We start from the raw sequence: 21,631 nt of genomic DNA on the forward strand, positions 1-21,631 counted from the left end.
GTCACAAAGGTAGGCTTGAGAAAGCAGTACACACGTTGTGCATTTTGTACCTTGGGGAACAGAGAGACCAGGAAGGACTGGACTAGTATGATCTTGCCAGGCTGTGTATGCTAGGATACAGCGTGTGCATTGACTTCACTTCTTTTTTTCCTTTTGTGCTAGGCTCACAAAGTTAACCCTTAGAAATAGAATAGAAATACTGTCTGCTAATGAATAAAAGTTATTAAAAGGTCAAGCTACCTGTACAGGGACGCTCTCGGTAGTTTAGACCCATCATTTAGTTATTTCTCCCTTCCCCAATTTTTTTTTAACAAGCCTTGGACAACGTTGTGCTATTTGAAGTAAATAGGAACAAAGCATTTGCAGACATGCTGCAAACAGCATGAGGCCAGAAACCTGTATAGATCCCAACACTGGCAGCCCTGAATTCCACAGAAATGCTGCTCAGTGGAATTGCCCCTAGACATGACAGCAGAAAGGCAAGGTAATGGGCAAATTTCCATGAGCAGTTGTTACATTACTGCAGCTCCTAGCAGCCAATGAATAGAAAGGATCTGTCTGGGAAGTGCCCAAACTGGCCCTTCAGGATATGTTTACACAGCAAGGAAAGACCAGGATTAGTAGAACTCAAGTTAGCAGACCCTGAGTATTATTGCCTGGGGCTTGAACATCTACCCTCATGTGTAACCCAGGCAATTATTGAACCTTGGGTCCCAACCTAAGTTCCCTGTAAGCTGCGTGGCCACACAGCTGTCTATTAAGCCCCGCACAGGGGCTCAGGGCTGTGGCGGGGAGAGAAGCCTCTTCCCCAGCATGGAGCTGGCCCAGCGGGGAGAGGCACTCCTCCCCGCTGGCCCCAGCTTGGACCTGCCCTGGACTTGCCACGGCCAGGGGAGAGGAGCCCCTCCCTCGGCCTCGCCCCGCCAGAGCTGCTGCAGCCGGGGAGAGGCGCCTCTTCCCCAGCCCCGAGCTGCTGAGGCAAGAGAGGCCTGGGAGGAGTCCTCTCTCTCCCCACTGCAGCCCCTGGACAGCCTGCACCCCAAACCCCTCATCCCTGGCCCTACCCCAGAGCCCCCACCCCGGCTCACTCTCCAAACTCCTCGGCCCTACCCCCACCACATTAATTTTGTTATGTGCACCAGTATGAAGGTCATGTGTCACACATTGCCCCCATATTGGTGCACATAACAAAATTCATTCCGAACATGGATGTAAAAAATTAGAGGGGAATACTGGTCCCAACCTGGGGCTCCAGCATCTATGCTACGTTATGTGGGCCTGAGTCCAGCCACCCATATCCCAGACTTCCTGGAAGCATCTCCTATAGATAAGGTTGCCCAACACTTCCCATTATAAGACCCTGTTTGGGATTACTGATTACTTTGTCAATTTCCCATGCTGGGAATCTGCCTCAGGTTGAATTTTATGGGAAATTTTCAGTTAAAATGGTTTGACCATGAGGTTATGAAAAAATATATCGTTTTCGCCAGCTTCTGAGTTTCCCTAACTGGGTTCTCTGGTCATCTCCTCTCCTGAGATTTTCCACTATTCTCTCTGTGTTCCCTGCTTTAAACCAGTGTTCTCAACCTGGGGCACTTGGACCCCTGGGAGTATGCAGAGGTCTTCCAGGGGGTACATCAACTCATCTAGATATTTGCCTAGTTTTACAACAGGCTACATAAAAAGCACTAGTGAAGTTAGTACAGACTTTCATACAGACAATGACTTGTTTATACTGCTCTATATACTATACACTGAAATGTAAGTACAACATTTATATTCCAGTTGATTTATTTTATAATTATATGGTAAAAATGAGAAAGTAAGCCATTTGTCAGTAATAGCGTGCTGTGACACTTCTTTGTATTTTTTTGTCTGATTTTGTAAGCAAAGTAGTTTTTAAGTGAGGTGAAACTTGGGGGTACACAAGACAAATCAGACTCCTGAAAGGGGTACAGTTGTCTAGAAAGGTTGAGAGCCACGGCTTTAAACGCTAGGTAGGCATTGTAATGAGAAATTTGCATGCAGTATAGCATGCGGTCACTAGATGCCACTGTGTGCTGTATATTGTTCCAGATAAAGGGTGAAATCCAGGCCCGGTTGAATTTAATGGGATTGTTACCATTGACTTCAGTGGGCCCAGGATTGCTGTCATGGTGTGATCCCCTGGAAGTGGACTCAAGTTCCATGTAGCTCCAATGGGGCTCTCTGCAGCCTGAGGGGTTGGTTGATGGATGGAGGGTACACCCAGGAGAGCTGGTTGAGGCCCAATCCTGTGAAGATTTACACATGGGCTTGGTGTTCAGCATGTGAGCAGTTCCACTGCATTCAATCCCATGCTTAAAGCCACGTATGCCTGTCAGAATTTTCAGGGCTGACGCATAAAAATTGAGATTCGGGGATCAAATTCTGACTTAAATGGGGTCGAGGACAGGCGTTCTCAACCTTTTTCTTTCTGAGCCCCCCTCAGCATGCTATAAAAACTCTGGGGCCCAGCTGTGCGGGAGGAGGGACCCTGGGGCATAGGTGTAGCTTGACTTCTATTGGGGGTGGGGGCCGAGGGGCCGGCAGGGCTCAGGCCAGCTCTGCACAGCAGGGTCCAGGAAGGGAGCGCCACCTCTAGTCCCTGACTCACCTCCTCAGGCCACCCACCTGTCTGAGGCTGTGTGCCAGTGGCTACTTCCCGAGGGCTCTGCTGGGTCTGGAGATGCCCGGGCAGCTCAGACCAGCTGCGTGAGCAGTCAAAGGGGGCTGGGAGCGGAGGAGCAGCCACAACCCCGGGCACCAGCAGCAGACGGGGAATGCCAGGGCTGCCCACTCCATGGCACCACCAGCCAGAGGAGCAGCTGCCCCGCACTGCCTGGCTCTGGCTTCCTGCCTAGGACCTGGCCAGAGGGTGGGGCTGAGGGGGGCTGAGGGAGAAGAGGAGGTGGGGGGAGGGGGAAAGCTGCCCCCAGGACTACCCCACTCTGGGTAAGGCGTTGCAGTTTGGGGGGCAAGACCCTCGTGCCCCCCCAACTCTGCCCATGGGCTCAGGGTTTCTGCCCGTGGTGGTGGTGCTTCAGCCCCGCCGCTCCTGGCTTCAGGAGGATGGGTGGGGCTCGGGGTTTTAGCCCCACACTGCTCCCAGCTGCAGGGAGGTTGGGGGGGCTTGGGGTTTTAGCCCCGCACTGCTCCCGGCTTCAGCCCCACGGGGAGGTGCCGGGGCCTCAACCCTACGCCGCACCCCATTTCAGCCCCGCAGGGGGTACCGGGACTCGCGGCTTCAGCCCTGTGCCCCTCCCTGATTCAGCCCCGCAGCAGGCCCCGGGGCTCACGGCTTCAGCCAAACCACACCAAACTAACAACCACCAGTAAACCAGTTTACTGTCTCCTCAGATTCAGACACACACAATTTGGGGTGGAAAGTGCAAGAAAAACGTTCCCAGATGCAGATTCTGGTTTCTGGAGTAACAGTTCACGAAAGACAGCTGGTTCTTTAAATCCAATATCTATGCAAAAGATACAGGCTTGACAGGGAAGGGTCAATGAGTTCCATGTTAAAACTCGAAAATAGCTTTTTTTTTTTTTTTTTTTTTTTTTTGGTGTAAAGAAAGGAGAAGCAGCCACTTGACATTCCCCCAGTCCTCACGAACTCAGAATGAAATCATCTGGATAGATAGTCACGAAAGGCCTGGTTTCATGTACTCTGAGATGCCCTTTTATGCAGTGCTGGCCGTATAAAGGGGCCGTCGTGCAGATGAGAATCAGGCCCTAGATGTTGATCCGTCTGGGTGTAATGTATGGCAATAATGCAACTCAATCTGTTAATGAATGTGCAGAAGTAGTGCAGACAGGGATGCTGCTCAGCTGGTAGGAGCACTCTCTTGGAGGGAGAAACACTGCTCTGTGAAGGCCAGTCACATGGCTCTGAAATAAATAAATAAATAAATGATTAGAGACTTCCAGGCTACAAGTTCCTATGGGCTCCTTTGTGTCTGGGTGTTTCTCCCCTGACAGCCTATCAGCTGCTGACCTTGACTACATTCCGTAAGTCCTAACACAAACTATGCATGACAAAAACCAGGATCACTATGACAATGGCCTGCAGAATCCTGAATGGGGGCCGGGAGAGGGGCACTGCCTTGCTTTGCTGAAATCAGCCAGCTGGCAGGTTCTTAGGCGGGAGCTTTGCTGAGTCTCTCTGAAGTACAGGTTTGCTTGTTTTTAAAAGGAATCCTCTCCTCATATGTACAGTTCAGTTATCCAGCTATTTTTGCTGATGGTGCTTAGAGCTCAACGGAGGAGGGGAGAAATGGGGATGAATGAGACCTGGGTGCTGCTTGTATTCCTGGGGAAAGATTTTCAATCTTCTATTTCCTGTGGGGTTTAATAGCTGGAGATCTCTCTTTCTCTCCTCGAGCCGGTCTGTCTGTGTAACTATCGTTTCCCTGCGACATGCAGGTTTGCTATAGTCAAGATGGAGGGTTTCATTTAGTCAGAACAGCAGAGAATTGGGAGCTTGTACTTTGTCTTCCTGTCACTCCCTTGTGGCAGGGTGTACAACCTTTAAGACCGGTTAGCTTAGAAGGGGTGTGTGCCTTTATAGCTGCACTGCAGCACCCAGACATTAGGCCTGAATCCCCATTGCCCTGCCATTGTGTAGTGATTTATACCAGTGCAAAGTGGGGGCAAAATGCAACCATTCTGATTGGGTAGCATTTTGCATCTATTTTGCATTCATTGGGTGTAAATGCTTACCCAGAATGCAGGACAACGGTGCACCAGTCCCGGTATGCCCAGCAAGTGCATTTGCAAACTTCTCTCTGCTCAGTTCTTGTGATTCCTCTATACTTCTTGTATCTGGGGCTACTGGTTTTCTCTTAGATACTGTTTCTTTAATTGTCCTGTCCTTGTTCTCACTAGCTTTACCCTTGGGGTGAGAAGAAAAACATGGTATTTCCTCTTCCTGGATCTTCTGGAAGTTTTCAAAGGGGGCAGGCTGATCTCAGAATGTGAAGATTTGGGCCACAATTTCCTGACGTTAGGCTCTTAAATCCATATTTAGGCACCTAAATAAGAGAACTGATTTTCGAAAGTGCTGAGCAACCAGCAGCTGCCATTGTCTTCAAGGGATTCGGGTGCTCAGGCTTGCAGAAAATCAGGCCACTTTTATCTAGGTGCCCTGAATTTAGACAACACAGATTTAAAAATATTGGTATCACCCCATTTTATAAAAAAGCAACCCTGAAGGGTCTCAGCAACAGTCCACAACAAAGCTTCCAGCGTGCAGCAGGGTTCTCCTTAGCATGGTGATGTGATATTTTTGGGCCTTTCCCAGAGTTTTACAGTAATAGGTTGAAGGTCTTAAACTGAAAGGGGAAATGCTTCTTAACAGTTTTGAAGACCCCATCAAATGTAACTTCTTTGCTTGCTTGCTTTTTAAAATAGCTGTTTATTTAGGAAGCATGAACAGTTTTTCAAATTTTTACCGTAAAAGCACCAATGATGCACTATCAGCAATTAAGAAATGAGCTCATCACGTTTTGTTTAGAGAAGCATCATGCAACAGTACAATTAATGGGCCAGAATCTTGGCCTCAATCAACTTCCTTTGCAATGCTCAGGTGGCAGAGAGGGAGCAGAAATCACCCATAAGTCACCCCGCAGAGGATTTCCCTCGTATGAGAGAGCCCCCAGAAGGGGTGGAGTTGGGCTCCTAACTCCGGTAGCGCTCCTTTGAAAATTTAATGTAGGTGCTAGGCTGCTGGTAGCAAAAGAAAAAAATTGCCCAGAATGGTTCCAAGAAATATGTGAAGTTACGGTTATGGAAAATTAATGCATCAAATGCTTGCACAGCCAAATAGAGAGGACAAATAGATATTAGGGGCAAGTCTACACTACAAAATTAAGTCGACCTAAGTTACATCCACGTACACGCACTGCAGTAATTGAATCGGTTTTATACGTCCACACTATGCACCAGGAGCACTTGCACCGATTTAACCGTCAGCGTGAGTTGTTGTGGGATGGTTTCTGAGAGGCAGCAACAGTTGATGTAAGCAATGTCTACACTCTCACTGCTGCTCGACCTAAGCGCTATGTCTCTCACGGAGGTGGAGTTATTAAGTCGGTATAGTGGGCGAGTTACATCAGTGGGAGCAACATTTCAGTGTACACGCTTACAGACTTAGGTTGACGTAAGCTACCTCATGTAGATCTAACTTTAGTGTACACCAGGCCTTTAGAGAGACAAGGTGGGTGAGGTAATATCTTTTATTGGAACAACTTCTGTTGGTCAGAGAGGTGTTTCTTTTGGGTTAAGAAAACATGCCTGGGTTGTGTCAGAAGGTTCATCCTCTAACTTCATAGATTATAAGGCCAGGAGGAACCATTATGAACATCTTGGAAATACTTTGCTTAGTAGAAAAACTTGACAATGGTATCATTGCATATAATGTTTCTCTAAACAAAAAAGGGCTGAGTTGACTTTTGTACTGGTTAATACTGTATTTCTCATGCATGTTTGATGAGGATTTGTAAAACTGCTTGTACTTCCCAAATAAGCAGTTATTGGAAAAAACAAACAAACAAAACAACCCAGGCTGCTGACACCACTTCTGTTCCCAACCCCCTCCCAAAGCAAAGCAAAAAAATCCAGGAGCTGACCAAAAATCCCCTCACAACACACCAGAAGCTGATCAGAAAACTGCACACACCTATTCAGTACAAAGCATCGGTGATCAGGTGCTCAGCTGGCATGTGTTGACATAGCCCCGTTAAAGTCAATGCTTTTTAGGTGAGTAACCTGCACTTTTCATACATCCATTTACTGAGATCCATGGAATTATATTGTTTTATGCCCTGCTGATGGCCTGGCCCAAAGTGCAATCTGTCCTCTTATCCATTGGTCATGTCTGGCTGTCAGTCAAGCCCTTCTGCATTCTTGCTGGTAAACTCTGCTTTTCTCAGCTGCTTGCTTGGAGAAGAGGCAGAAGCAAACAATTGTAGGGAGCTGTGTGTGAATGGTGACTTGTTTTTGCTACAAGGAGAACTATGGGTAGCCAAAACAATGTAAATAACATTGAAACTACTTGGTAGAGCAGTTGGCTGTTCTATCAGTTGTGAAAAGGAGGAAAGTTTGTTTCACTGCAGAATTATGAAATAAAACTCCTGTGGAAAATGAGTGACCTGCTACACACCATCTGTATGTTTGTTTGTTCTTTAAAAAGAACAGACTTTAAAGAAAGGAACAAATGCTGTATTTTTGAGCATCAGTTTTCCAAGTTGCCTGCAAAAGAATTAAGCTGCAACAGCTGCACATTTCACATGAGCTTTCTGGGCCAGTCTCCAAACAGTTAAACTTTAATGCTAGCGTGGGGTCATGTGTGACTTCATTGTATTGTGGGCATTTGAAGCAGGTCTGGTGGAGGGAAGTTGTTGTGGGGAACCAGGAAGAGCAGGGGAAGTAGTTAAATGTCTTTCAAGTTTTCATTCTTGCTCCTGAGGAAGCTATATTAAAGTGTTGCAGGGAAATACCAGGCAGAACCAGTCCACCGTATTTGTACTGCTCTCGAAAGCTGCAACGCATGCAAGAAACTCCAAGGGAGAGGAATGTTTGCTGAACAGATGGGATAGAAAACTATCCCATGCATGGAACAGTTAGCCGCTGAGCATGTTCTAACAGAGGTAATTGGGATTTAATGTTTTTTCTTTTTTTTGGCTATTTCTGATCTCAATGAGAGGCAGACTGGCCAGATCCCATTGAAGACCCTGGGGCTATGCCAGTTTACATCAGAGGAGTGGATTTTTAAAAAAAATTCTTTTTAATATTTGAAAATGACTTCAGAAGAGTACTACCACAGAGCAGCCGAATCAGAAAGGGTCTGATTTTCATGTACAATAAATTCCCCTTATGCTGCTCTAGCAGTTCAAAGGGGCCTTAAAGTGGGCATACATTTACACCCACTTTCAGGTCTCTTTACATTGCCACAGCAGTGTGAAAGGGTCTTGGGTTACATTTAAGAATCAGGTCCACAGTATTTTCAGCAAAACATTTGATTGCTGCTTGTACTTGAGGCTACAGTCAGCTGTAATATCAGTGTAACATTGGGGCATGCTGGCTGTTGAGAGACTCTAATCCTGTGCTTTTAGGTGGACGGTCTTGATGTTGTAATACTATGATCCTATCTGGAGAGGGTTTGTACTTGCTTCATTACATGCCTCCTAGAAATGGAATTTTCTGACATTTTAGATGTTTACTCCTATTTACGATTAGTGAGTTTTTCGTTAATGGAAGCAAAAGGAGAGCGATGAGGAGGATTATATACAGCTGGTGGTTATGTTAAGCAGCTGGGCCTGTTCTAGTTCCTAAAAACTACTTTGAGTATGAAATCTTCTTAGTAAAGAATGAGAAGTGATAGATCATAGTGGATATGTAGATACATATTACTTTGTTCCTTTCTTTGGAGTGTGACACATCTGAGTGCTTGGTATTTTTTAATGGCTTCTTGGTAGTTGCTCACAGAGACATTGATCCTTCATTAAATAATAAATAAATAAATAATAAATTAATGGAGATATCCTATCTCCTAGAACTGGAAGGGACCTTGAAAGGTCATCGAGTCCAGCCCCCTGCCTTCACTAGCAGGACCAAGTACTGATTTTCCCCTGGTTCCCTAAGTGGCCCCCTCAAGGATTGAACTCACAACCCTGGGTTTAGCAGGCCAATGCTCAAACCACTGAGCTATCCCTCCCCCCATATACTCCATTCATATACTCATTGATACTATACTAGGGAGCCGCAAAGTAAGCTGGAGATGCAAGCGAGAGCCGCTGTGCTGCTCAGAGAAGACTGATCCACTTTAAAGCATGTCTTTGAAGAGAGTTCAGATGTGGGACTTCAAAGCATATTAAACCATTTAGAGCAAAGTAGCACCGTGAATCACCTACCAAGAAAGGGAAATTTTCCTTGGGAGATCCTGTAATAGAAGCTAATTGACAAGGTAAATCATTGTTTGACATGAGTTTCTAATGAGCTGCAGGACACAGAACAACCTAATAATCAGTCTTGAGATCTATTAGAAGCGGTTTGGAAGCCCTCTGGCTCTCCCTGCTGCCAGTCATTTATCACAAGCAATGACTTGTCATGTTCTAAAGCTGGCTAGAAGCCTTCATCCCCAGGGGATGTTTCTTCCACAGTGGTTCCCCTCTCGCACCCCTGATTTCAGCTTGCTTAAAGCAATGGAAGAAAGAAATTCTCGTAACACAACAAAATGTCTGGAGGGTTCCAGGTATCTGTCCCCAGTTAATATTAACTTTCCTTAAACCGTACACTTGTTAGGGCAGGGATTGCCTCTTTCAATAAGTGATTATATGTGCAGGGTGGGAGTTTCTCAACAGCCAGCCTAATTCTGCTCCCATGGAGGTCGACGCTGACTTCAGTGAGAGCAGAGTTCAGTGCTCAGCACTGGAAGATCCCGCCTGCAATGCCTAGTAGAACGGGTCGCCAGTCCCTTCTTGCAGCCTTTAGGTGCTGTTGCAGGACAGATAAATTAACGATGGATAAGACTGTTTACAGTCAGAGATGCTGACTGTTTGGGAAACTGTGTTCTTTGTAAAAAGTGTAAAAAAGACTGAAACTGAAGGCGTGTTTAAAAAAAACTTTAGTTTCATAACATCACATCGACACATGTTAGGCACCTGGGAGCCATCCTGCACCGATTGAATTTGATGGGAGTTTTGCCATTGACTTCATTGGGCCAGGATGTTCACCCTTTTATTTCCAATCATTACTCTCTTTGCTGGAATGGGCTTTCCTGACAGATGCTGCCTTCTCTTGACTTTAAATAAAGCTGCTATCACAGTAATGTATAGCTCTTTAAGAAAAGAGAAAACAGCTGTAATTACCACCCCCTCCCCCAACCACCACATAACTCTTATAAAAACCTCAGCCCCATCTTCCCCCAACTCTCCCTGAATTCTGTGCACTCTCTCTTCTGGATGCAACATTCCTGGGGGAAGGGCTCCAGGCATAACCAAATGAGACTATAAGTCAAAGGCATCTGCCTTAATGCCCATATTAAACTGATCACAGCTAGGCAAGTGACCGCTGTTAGTGCTTGGTAAAGAAATGCGCACATAGCTAAACTGTGCTAAAACACCCTCTGACTTTTGTCCCTCCCTCCTCCTCTTGCCGCCGCCTCCTCCTGCTTGTGTGTCTCACCCACTTTGTGTGTTGTCTTTTAGACTATAAACTGTTTAGGCCCAGGAATGTCCATTACTATATGTGTGTGTAGGATTCAGCACAATGATTTGTTTGGTCTCTAGGTGCTAGCACAATGTGCGATTAATAATAATAAAAGTGGGATAACCATTATAGATTGTTTTAGGGCTCCTGCCCAGTTATGTCCCATCGTGGTGATATTTTAAATCTGTATTTATTGGAGGAGAGACCATCAGGGATCTGGTCACTGTTGGTGCCATGCACTGAATTTAAGGCTGCAGCTTTTCATCATATTATTTTAATTTTTGATTGGATACTATGGCACACCACGTCAGAGTTTTCAGATAAGAATCTGAGAATGTGGGACAGAAAGGACAGAAGAGGCTGTAAAAATTCACCAGGAGACAGAAATAGTTAGCTCAAACTCTGCTGGTGGCACTGGGAGTGTTGTGCTGGTCTGTTACCCCAATGACCAGGAGTTCAAGTTCCCTTCTTGCCTGATCCCTGTGATTAATTTTGCAAGAATCACTGGGTCAAATTCTGTGGCCTGTGATACACAGAAGATCACATTAGATTATCATTATGGTCCCTCTTGGCCTTAAATTCTAGGCATTGATTAAATAAACTCCATTATACACCCATCTAGCTTATACCATGTGGCAGGTTTTCATTTTTATCACATAAACACCAGAGTTGGCGGGCACAGGAGCTTTCACATCTATGTAATAGATCTGAATCCCTACCCGAGGTCATCTTGGTCTATTTCTTAACGAATAGGTATCCACATAAACCACCATCACAGTTGGCCCTAATTGGCTACTAGCATCATTGTCAACAGAGATCTAGGAACTAATTAAATAAACCTCATTACACATCTACAGAACAAGGATTGCAAAAGATGTTGCATATGTTGGGGTTTCATATTTTCAAAGCTGTTTAAGTGATTTGGACATGCATTAATTTCTAATGAGAGCTGAGCATTAAAATCTCACCCTCAATCTCTAGTATTGTCAAGTTGGCCTCTTTCATATGAATGCTAAATTTAGGTGTTGAATAAGTCCAAACACCACTTTTACCCCACTCCTACTAGTAGGCTATTGCTTAGTTGTAAGGAAAACTCAAAGAACATTGAATCAGATAGTCAGCTGCTTTGAGATGATGCTTTTGTGAATGAAACACCTGATTTGGACTGCATTTTATATCTGGGAAGTTAGACTAGTGAAATTTCCTCTAAGACTACTCCTTTGGCAAGCTGCCAACAGCAAAAGAAACAAGCTCTCTTTGCCTTTTCTATTCCCACTTCGTTTCTAAAGTGCTGTGTCTGAAGTTGCTGTGGAATATAGGTCACTGTATGGTAGTTGCTGGCATTTCCATATAACCGGTCATGGTTTGTGGTTGCGTTCATTCTTGTATTTGACTTCAGGATGCAGATGTTTTCTGTCAGTGCTGGCCACCTTCCAGGGTTATAAATATTGCCTGTAATAAGGAGTAGGGGGGAAACAGGGCTGTGTTTTATTGGTGGTAGTTAAGGCTATGATTTTGGCACAGAAATGTTTAGTAAATTTCACGGTGGAGATGCAGGAAAAAGAAGATAAGTCACGGAAAGTTCACCAAATAATGTAGTTTGCATTACAGGTCTGTCGCATCTTACGCGCATTTAACATGCGCGAATTCAGCTTTACGCGGTCGGCAAAAAAAAAAAAAAAGAGAAAAATAACAATTTAAATATTGTTCCTGTAGTGCGGGCGATTTCGCCCGCCATTACACTCAACGTAATTTTGACTATACGCAGTTTTCGCTTTACGCGCTGACGTAACCCCAGCATAAGATGAGACAGACCAGTACATCAACATAAGAGTATAGTGGGGTGCTGAAAGATGGGGCCTAGGAAGGGGGTTTTGGAGAGCAAGTCCACCCTGCACTCACCCACAGCAGCGGCTCCTGACCGGACTCCCTGCTCTTGGTGTTGTGACCTAGCTAGGGTGACCAGACAGCAAGTATGAAAAATCGGGACGGGGGGTGGGGGATATAGGAGCCTATATAAGAAAAAGACCCAAAAATGGGGACTGTCCCTATAAAATCGGGACATCTGGTCACCCTAAATCTAGCTCACAAGGTCACAGCGCCACTCCGATTTGGCTCATTCACCCTTCTGCCTCCATCAGCGGAGGGGTGGACAGGCCAAACCTGAGTGGCGTTGCGACCTAGTGCACAGATGCACTGCGCCACTCGTGGTGGACTAATCAAATGCGTTTTTACAAGACATTTCCAAGGTTTCTCAGACTTTATTCAAATTCACGATTTCTGTGGCCACCGTGATCTCTGTGACAAAATCAGAGGTTGTGCGTAGGTTGACATGACATGGCTTTTGAAGGTGTGTGTGTGTGTGTGTGTGTGTGTGTGTGTGTGTGTGTTTGGAAGGCACTGTAAGCATATTGGGTGTACAGCAGTAGTTTGCATTGTAGCTGTTTACCCTTTGTATTGTTCAACATTAAAGCTGAGATTTTTTAAATATGTCTAAGGGAGTCAGATGTCCAGTATGAAGAGAGAGGAGGCTGCTGGCAGGGTGTTTTCTGTGGGAGCTATGGGGCTCCAGCAGGGTGGATTTGATTTAAATCAAATTGATTTAAATCACTAGTCAGGAAGACTCGATTTAATCATGGATTTCTACATAAAAGTTCATTCTTGTTGGTTGTTATAACCTTAATACATATTCTTCACAACTCGGAGATAGATGTAGGTTTCATTTATAGAAGGTACACACTATACATTTTTAAACAGTGATTTATTTTGAAACCTTTTCAGATTAGTTTTACAGCTATATCAGAAAATGAATGATTGTTTGGTTATTTCATTTACCAAAGGTAATTGAAGCAGATATTTAAGAGGTCATTGGGAGGTGAACTATCTCCAGTTCAACAGGTTAATCATTAATATTTGGAGGCTTTTCTTGCCATGCTATATTAGGAAGAGAACATCACCAGACAGACATTTAAATTGTTTTATTTAACTAAAACAACAACATTATGTATTCTGGATATTTTTCTTCAACAGCAAACATATAATATTTTAACAAAACAAGCATATGAATTTTTGAATTTAGTTAAACATTCAAGTTTTATAAAATCAGGCTTGTTTTTGTTAAAATTGTTTTTAACTAAAATAGTTAAATGAAATATTTAAAAAACAAAAATTAAATCAACTATGTCAGCCAGGTCAACATGAGAAACTTAGAATATTGGCTTCTGCAGCTAACTCAGTCGTCTTCACCTTCATTTTCCTGTTTGTTCATAATTTGGAAAAGAAAAACAAGCTTTCCTGCTTTTTCAGGTCCAAAACAATTTTTTAATTTGGAATGAATTAGTCCAAAGTAAGAAAATATTCTTTCTACACCGACAGAAAAAGCTACTGCTGTTAAAAGCTCTGAAGTTTATTATAGTTGGCATTATGGAGGGATGATTGCTGGATGTCCATGTCATAGCCAACTTCTCTTCTTCAGCAGTTAAGGCTTGACCCTTGTCCCGAGCACTGAGAATATTTGCAAGAAAATGAGCTGGAGATAGTGCTTGTCCCATTTGTTTTTTTAATGCTGGAATTTAACTCTGTCATTTTATATTTCTCTTTTTAAGATCTCACTCAGTTCCTTCCAGATTTCAACAGCGTCAGCAATAAAACAGCTATTTCCCTGCTTTTTGTTCAAGGCTACAGAAATAGGCTTCAGGGTACTCAGCATGTGTTCAACATTTCTCTGAAGCCCAATGTTGAGAACTTTGGCTGTGACAGAGCCATCTACTTTTTCACCATTTTGTTCACAAACTGTCATCAGATTAGGCCAGTTGTTGATATACAATCCACTACTGAGTTCCATGGCACGTCTTGTGGGAGAGTTAGCTTGGTTCCTCCCACTTTTTTCAGAGCAGCTGGTGCAAAGTGATTGTTACGGAAGTATTTTGCAATTTCAACAGCATTAGCCTTTATTTCTGGAACACTGAAGTCTTTGGCTAGGAGGTGAATCAAATGAGCACTGCAACCGTATGTTAGCTTGGGGCTCTCTTCACTCTCTTCTAAATAATTTCTTCTCCTCTTGGATACGTTTGCAGCATTGTCTGTGACCAAGCTGCGTACTAGACATTTGAATTTTTGTTCACAGTGTGTTATAGCTTTTACTGCTACTTCTTGTAAGTATTCTGCTGTGTGTGCATTTCCTGATGTATCAATTGTTTCAGTAAGGAAGACATTCCCTTCTTCTGTTGTGACACAAGCACATACAACAGGACTATTGTGGACATTGCTTCACCCATCAAGACTCAGGTTAACAATTTTACCCTCTAGACCTTTTGCACACTGCTCAATTTCTTTCATACACTTTATCCAGCAATTTGCCTGTGACATCTGCTCTGTTGGGTGGACTGTATCCTGGTCTTAATGACTGAACCATGTTAATGAAGTGTGGGTTCTCAATCATATGGAAAGGAGAGTTTGTTGCATAAACAAACCAGGCAATTTTTTCATCTTTTTGTAATCTGCTGGTTCTTATCTATGGTTGTTTCTGGATGATGGAGATTTTTTTTTCTTTTTGCTACAGGTGATATACTGTGGTCATGTGACATACATGATGCGACTGAAACACTATCATTGGCAGATAACTCTGAAACTATAGAAAATTATGGTGATCTTGAAGGTGGATAGTCTTCAGAATCCTGTATGTTGAGGTTGGATTCTCCTAAACAAAATAAGTCAATGCAGTTATTTAATTATTAGTACCGTACTGCTCATTTAGTATTATTCATTGCATTCACTGACAGTACTACTTTAAAGGTGAAATTGTAAAAGGAAGATCTGCCTATTTCAGCTGTTTATTTTTTATCACAACTGCATCTAAAATGCTAGTACCGTAGAGTAACAACTATATTTTTTGCTCAAACATGAGAATTCAAGAATAGTCCAGAAGGAAGACAGGCAGTCCTTAAGAAAGAAGCGTGGAATAAAAAAGTTTACCAACCTGAAGATCCTGCATGTTCAGACATGTTCCTTTCATCATCTTCAATGCAGCTTCCTCCTGAGAAGGAACACTTCTCACGATGTTGTTTCATTCGGGAAACCAGGCCTTGCATTTCTTTGTTGCACTGTTTGCATTTTGTACGCATGCCTGTCTTACCCAAAGGTAGAGGAACTTCATTAAAATATTCCCAAACTGGGTCTCTTTTATGGCCTGCTGCCATTATAGGTTTTCTCTTCTAGTGAGAGAATGGTATGGTAGATCTCAAATCAATGAAGGCTACACTCAGAAAGACCTCAAGACTTCTGGAATATGCTGCTCAAACAGTTTCACTTTTATTTCTACTGCCTGTCCCTTCCTTCTCACATTTATCTCCACACTTTTTCTCCTTGTCCAGATCTATTCCGCCCCCAACAATCTTCTATTCATTGAACTTTTTGAAACTTTGCACTTTTAGAGAGAGATAAGGGATCGACTCTGTGTACACATTTGCAGAGGGCCAATAGGGCTGAGGTCTGTTATTTCTCACCTCTATATATTATTTATTTGTTTAAAAACATTTTTGCTGTTAACAATACAAATCCAGTTTGAAAACTGCAAAACTAAGCATCTTTGATGGTATCTTCTAGACCAGGGGCGGGCAAACTTTTTGGCCGGGTTTCGGAAATTGTACGGAGGGCCGCCCCTTGAGGCCCCTCCCCCCCCCGGGACTCCTGTCCCATCCAACCCACCCTGTTCCCTGACGGCCCCCCGGGACCCCTGCCCCATCCACCCCCCCCACTCCCTGTTCCCTGACCGCCCCTGGAACTCCTGCCCCTGACTGCCCCCCGCTCCCTGTTCTCTGACCGCCCCCAGAACCCCCACCCCTGACTGGCCCCCGCCGCCCCATCCAACCCTCCCTCTCCTTCCTGACTGCCCCCCGGGACCTCTGCCCCCATTCAACCCTCCTGTCCCCCGCCCTCTGACCGCCCCGACCCCTATCCACCCCCCTGCCCCCTGACCACCACCCCCAAAGTCCCCTGCCCTCTATCCAACCCTCCCTGCTCCATGCCCCCTTACCACGCTGCCTGGAGCACTGGTGGCTGGCAGCGCTACAGCTGCGCTGCACAGCACAAAGCACTGGGTCAGGCCGGGCTCTGCAGCTGCGCTGCCGCAGGAGCTCGCAGCCCCAGAGCATTGTGCCAGCGGCGGGGCACGCTGAGGCTGCAGGGGAGGGGAAACAGCAGGGGAGGGGCCGGGGGCAGGCTCCCGGGGCAGGAGCTCAGGGGCCGGGCAGGACGGTCCCGCGGGCCTGATGTGGCCCACGGGCCGTAGTTTGCCCACCTCTGTTCTAGACTGAGCACTGAGCCCCATTGAGTAGATCGAAAGATTAACCTAAAGAATCTATACAGAAGCCCCTGGAACCCCATAAGATTGGGTCCCCAATCCATGAACTATTGGAACTCATTTACAAAACTTTTCTTAAACATTACATGAATACACTGTCTCATACTATAGAATTAGAATTTATAATCCCTATTCCATGATGAGATATCTTTAGGCTATAATGTATCTTAATTCAAACTATCTTTAGATAGGTTTTTTCCTCAAAAAGCATTTTATAAAAAAAAATCCAATTTAAATTAAAAAAATCTGGTTGTTTCTTTTATTTAAAAAAAAAAATCATTGATTTTTATCCACCCTGGGCTCTAGAATTTACTCCCTGCACTTAGTCTGAAATAGCCCAGATTTGGTAACCTGAAAGGCACACTGCAGAAGATGGATAAGGCTTTTGGGGAGGGCTGAGGGTCTACTTCCCACAATGATGGAATAGAAAGGAGTGTTTTTGTATTGCAAGTGGCTGTCAGGTGGAGTTCCTGCAGGAGCCATTGTTTCAGTGCCGTTGGGACTACGTTGCAGTATTAATTGTGCATTCAGGCATCTGGAGCCTTTTATAGGTGTCTCTTTATTATTTAAATCCAAATAAATAAATTCCCAGTAACTGCAACGGCAATTGGGTGTTCAGTTCCCTTAGCTGCTTTGAAAATCTGAGGCTACATCCTCACTACGGGGGCGGGGGGATCGATTTAAGATACGCAAATTCAGCTACGCGAATAGCGTAGCTGAATTCAACGTATCGGAGCCGACTTACCCCGCTGTGAGGATGGCGGCAAATCGACCGCCGCGGCTCCCCCGTCGACGGCACTTACTCCTACCTCCGCTGGTGGAGTAGAAGCGTCGATTCGGGGATCAATTGTCGCGTCCCGACGAGATGTGATAATTCGATCCCCGAGAGATCGATTTCTACCCGCCGATTCAGGCGGGTAGTGTAGACCTGCCCTCAGTTTGAGAGGATTACTGAAAATGTCACTCACAAAATATGTGTTTAAGTGATTCTTCTGTAACAGAGCTGGAAGGAAGTGAGTACAGATGGAGTTGATAAAAAAAACCCCTTTCTTGCTTTGAATGCAATGGATGCTGTAACATGGGAAGAAAGCTGCAGTTCTCACCCCTTCTTCTGATGTGCGTGCTTCCACGGCAGAAAGCAGGTGGTGATTTGTGTGGTGGGGAATCCAGCTTAGCAAAGTTTTTTGGGTCACACTTTATATTAAGGATCCATTTATAAAGAGTTAATGAATGATTATCAGACATTTTTATTAAACAGCTGCTGTGTTGTTATAGAGTCCAACAGATCAGTTAGTGGTTTATAACTGTGTGTTCTAGGCTGCTATAACACCTTCTGCTATAGTGTTTACAGCCATCTATGCCACCCACCCACCCCTCCCAGAATCCTAGAACTATCGGGCTGGAAGGGACCCCTGTCTGTAACATGCCTATAACATCTGTCATTGGTTACCCCTTTCTAAATGGAATCTCAGTCTAATTTTTTGTGGGGAAGTTTTGTAGGTTTGTTAACTAGGAATTGTGGGAGGCATGGGTCAAAGAGGCTTTGGGGAGGAAATGAAGGAGAGTCTGAGCGCTGGTGCCTGGGTGTTTGAAAGACACCCCCCCAGGGCAGGTATCTGGACTGGGAGTTGTATGGAAGTGTCGAGAGATCATGGTGAGGCATCAGAGTACAGACTCTCAGCTCCCCACCAACCCTATCTAGTCTTTCATATGTCAGCTCCCTTGTACACACCTGCTTCCATCGTACATTTCAGTGCGCCCCTGGTCCTGAGGCAGGGCACAGCTATGTAAGGGCCCTGTCATAGTGTAGAGGTGCCAGTCCTGTTTCGCTCAGGAGCGCTAGCATGCAGGAACTCCTGCCAGGGTGGGCCCCCACCCCGTGCATAGGGGATAGCAGTGTGGGCAACTGCATGGCCCCTGGTGCCCCCGGGTTCCCATTTTTTCTCCCTTCTCCTTCCTGTGTTCTCTCATTTAGCACACCCTGCCCTCCATTTCTCCAGCCTCCTTCTGCAGATCTGTTGTCCCCACCCTGCAGTTACCCTGCCTCCCCTTCCCCATACTCTTACCTCCACAGCTCATCTTGCCTGCTTTTATATGTCTCCCCCCCCACACACACCCCCAGGAGTTCTCCCCCACTTCTCCACTAAAGGAGTCCCCAGTCACACTCAAACTTGGAATCTCCTGGGGGTGGCAGCTGGCCTGCCCCCCATCCTCACAGGGTCCCTATGCCCCCAATCCAAGGACAGGAAATCTTGTGGGAAGGGACCGCTGCCCTCTCCCCCCGGTGGGACCTGAGCCTGGCGGGTACATCCCCTGGCTGAGCTCTGGCCCGTACTGATCAGGGTTCTGGCACTGAGGATTCCAGGCCATCAATGGGCCTGGATTGTCCATAGAACCCGCCAGCCCAGTGCTGGTCCAGAGTCCAGGATTTCGACGGGGAAGAAGGCCATGGAGGAGATTTTGGTTCCTGGCCTTGAGACGGAGACGAACAGCGAGCCCCCTCCTCTTGATTCCCCGGCGAGCAAAATTTGGGGGAGGCGTACCTGCCAGCCCTCCACAGGACAGTGGGAGGGAAGGGTGAGAAATTGCCGCCTGGCCCTCCCCCAGGAGACATCAAGGGTCCGGTCTCCTAATGTTGTTTGGGTGGCCCATGGGATTGTGGGGCAGAGTGAAAGGAGCTGTGGGTATTGGGGAAGGGGGGGTGAGACCTCTGGCGGGGTGGGGACGACGACTGCATGGGGGGGCAATGCTGGGGGTGTAGCTGCTGGGGAGGAAGGGGTGAAATTAGTGGGAAGGATGTGTGAGGTTAATGGAGCTGTGCCGTGGTGGGAGGAGCCGGATCTTTGTAGGGCACATGTGGCACAGGAGGGGAGGTATTTCTGCAGGGACCTATGCACCTGGGGAGCTTGGGAGCACTATCTGGAGCCGTGCAGATGCCAGGGGAGCCGTAGGGGCAACTGGAGTTGTGCTAACGATGGTGGGAATGTTGGGGCGGGCTCGGTGGGTATTGGGGAGCAGTGGGAAGAATCCCAGTTGTGGGGGAAGTGGAGCAGTGTTGGGGTAGGGAGCTGGCGAGTTCAGAGCAGGTGGAAAGGGGTCTTTTGAGGGCAGGGTTGCTGTGGGGAATCAGAGCTGAGGCTGGTTCCCTCGAGTTGGGAGTGTCTCTGAGCTGTGTGTGAGGAACTGGAGCTTTGTGGGGCTTGGACATGGTGGGGAGGAGACCCGTGAGGGGAGTCAGCTGTGCGGGATGTGGGGAGGATGAGAGACGGTTTGAGGGGGAGGAATTCAGATCTCTGGGGGACTATAGGGAGAGGCAAGGGGGCAGTGGAGGGATCATGTGTGAGAATTGCAGGCCTTTTCAGGGACGTGATGGGGAAAGTGGGACTTTGGGGGCGGTGTGGGGGGAACTAGCCCTGTATCCAACACCTACCATCCTGCATCCAGACTACCGGCAACAGACCCACTGGCTGGGCAGGCTGTTTGTACAGACCCTCAGCCCCATGCACTTGGTCTCCATGTGGATCTGATCGGATTTCCCTCTGGCTGTCCCAGTCTGACGAGCCTGTGGTGGCCAGTCACATTGGGGCTCTCTCTGCTAAAGCACAGGAGTTTTGACACAAGGGAAAAGCCATCTCTGAGTTCTGGGCTTGTTGACTGAAAAGTGCAGCTAATTGTTTGACTACAATCACGGTTCGGTCTTAAAAAAAAATGTTCAAGAGACCAAATAACTGAATGTAGCCAAATTCATTGTCTAAAGACAAAGCAATACAGTATGAAAAGGGGACATACGAACCCTTCTTCCAGGAAGCAATTCTTGTCTCACAGCGTGTTCCCCTTACACCAAAGGTATGCTTCGAAGATCTGCATTTCAGCGATTTGTAGTATGACTTTACAAGTTACACAGCTCTTTATATGTCACTAAATCCAGCCCACTGGTTGTAACAGTTCCTTAACTTCTTGTTCTGGGCTGTACTTTTCTTTGCTCTGTTTTGCATACTACATTCCAAACCAGTTGGGTGGAATGGTACTTGTACTAGGACCCAGAACAAATGTACTTTGATTTTGACTAATTTTGTATTTGCTAGTGCCAAAGTTGACTTCAGCTTTGCAAAGCATTATGGGATACTTAGTATGCTTACTCTTGTTCACGCATGCTATCATTCAACTGTAAAGCTTTGTGCTAACATTTAGATAGAATATAACGCGCAATACGTATTAGTATGGTGTGCAGTACGTATAAATATACATATTAGCTAACAGGCTGTTGGCTGCATGTCTGAGGGGAGATTCAGGATAGGCAGGGGCTTCATAACCAGTGGATCCCCTAAGCTTCACAAGGTGCTTGGACCCAGTGGTGTAGAGCCCCGGAGCCACAAAGTACCAGGAGCAGGGAAAGCTGTAGAATGTAGATGCTCCACATGGTCCCTGCTTCTTGCAGTCTCCAGCCAGCCTTTGTGAGTCAGCTCCCCACTTCAGTGCGGCTTCCTCTGCACCTCAGACCCCTTATCTTGATTCCTGCTCCCCTTCCCACTTTTGCCTCCCTCTGCACCTTTTAAAATTCACAGGACCTGCTGTAGCCCTTGCTAGCGCAGCAGGGGCAATGAGGCTGGTATGAACTCTGCTGAGATCTGCAGGAGCTCCTGCGCACTGGGAGGCCAGTCTGGGTCTGGGAGCAGAACCAAGGTCTGGTACATAGGGCAGCCTGGGAAGATGGAGTAGATAACTTGAGTGAGCCATTGTAAATCCCAATTTGCTCACCATAGGATTGCAGATGAGTTACTCTGAGATAATGGTCCACAATTTACAAGTAGCTCATTTTGGCAACTCTTTTTGATGCATCAGTTCGAGCACAACATGTCAAGCCCCTGCTATGCACAGTTACACGTGTTATGAAAAGTCAGTACAAACCACAAAACACAGGATTTTACTAAACAAATATGTCAGTTCTCAACAGTTCTTTAGTTGAGTGGAGTTTATCGTATCTTGCAATCTTGCCAATTAATCACCTTCCTGCCAGTTGGAAAATAAATCTTTCTTGAAAAT

The 21,631-nt window shown here is 46.0% G+C and overlaps 1 protein-coding gene across 1 annotated transcript in view; it reads left to right on the plus strand.

The window, feature by feature from the left end:
- Positions 1-21,631, plus strand: part of PSD3 (pleckstrin and Sec7 domain containing 3) — a 147,549-nt gene that overhangs the window by 39,334 nt on the left and 86,584 nt on the right. The window lies entirely within an intron of this gene.

Source organism: Terrapene carolina, unplaced genomic scaffold, assembly GCF_002925995.2.
Source record: "Terrapene carolina triunguis isolate 2854851 unplaced genomic scaffold, T_m_triunguis-2.0 Scaffold988, whole genome shotgun sequence".
Taxonomy (NCBI): Eukaryota; Metazoa; Chordata; order Testudines; family Emydidae; genus Terrapene; species Terrapene triunguis.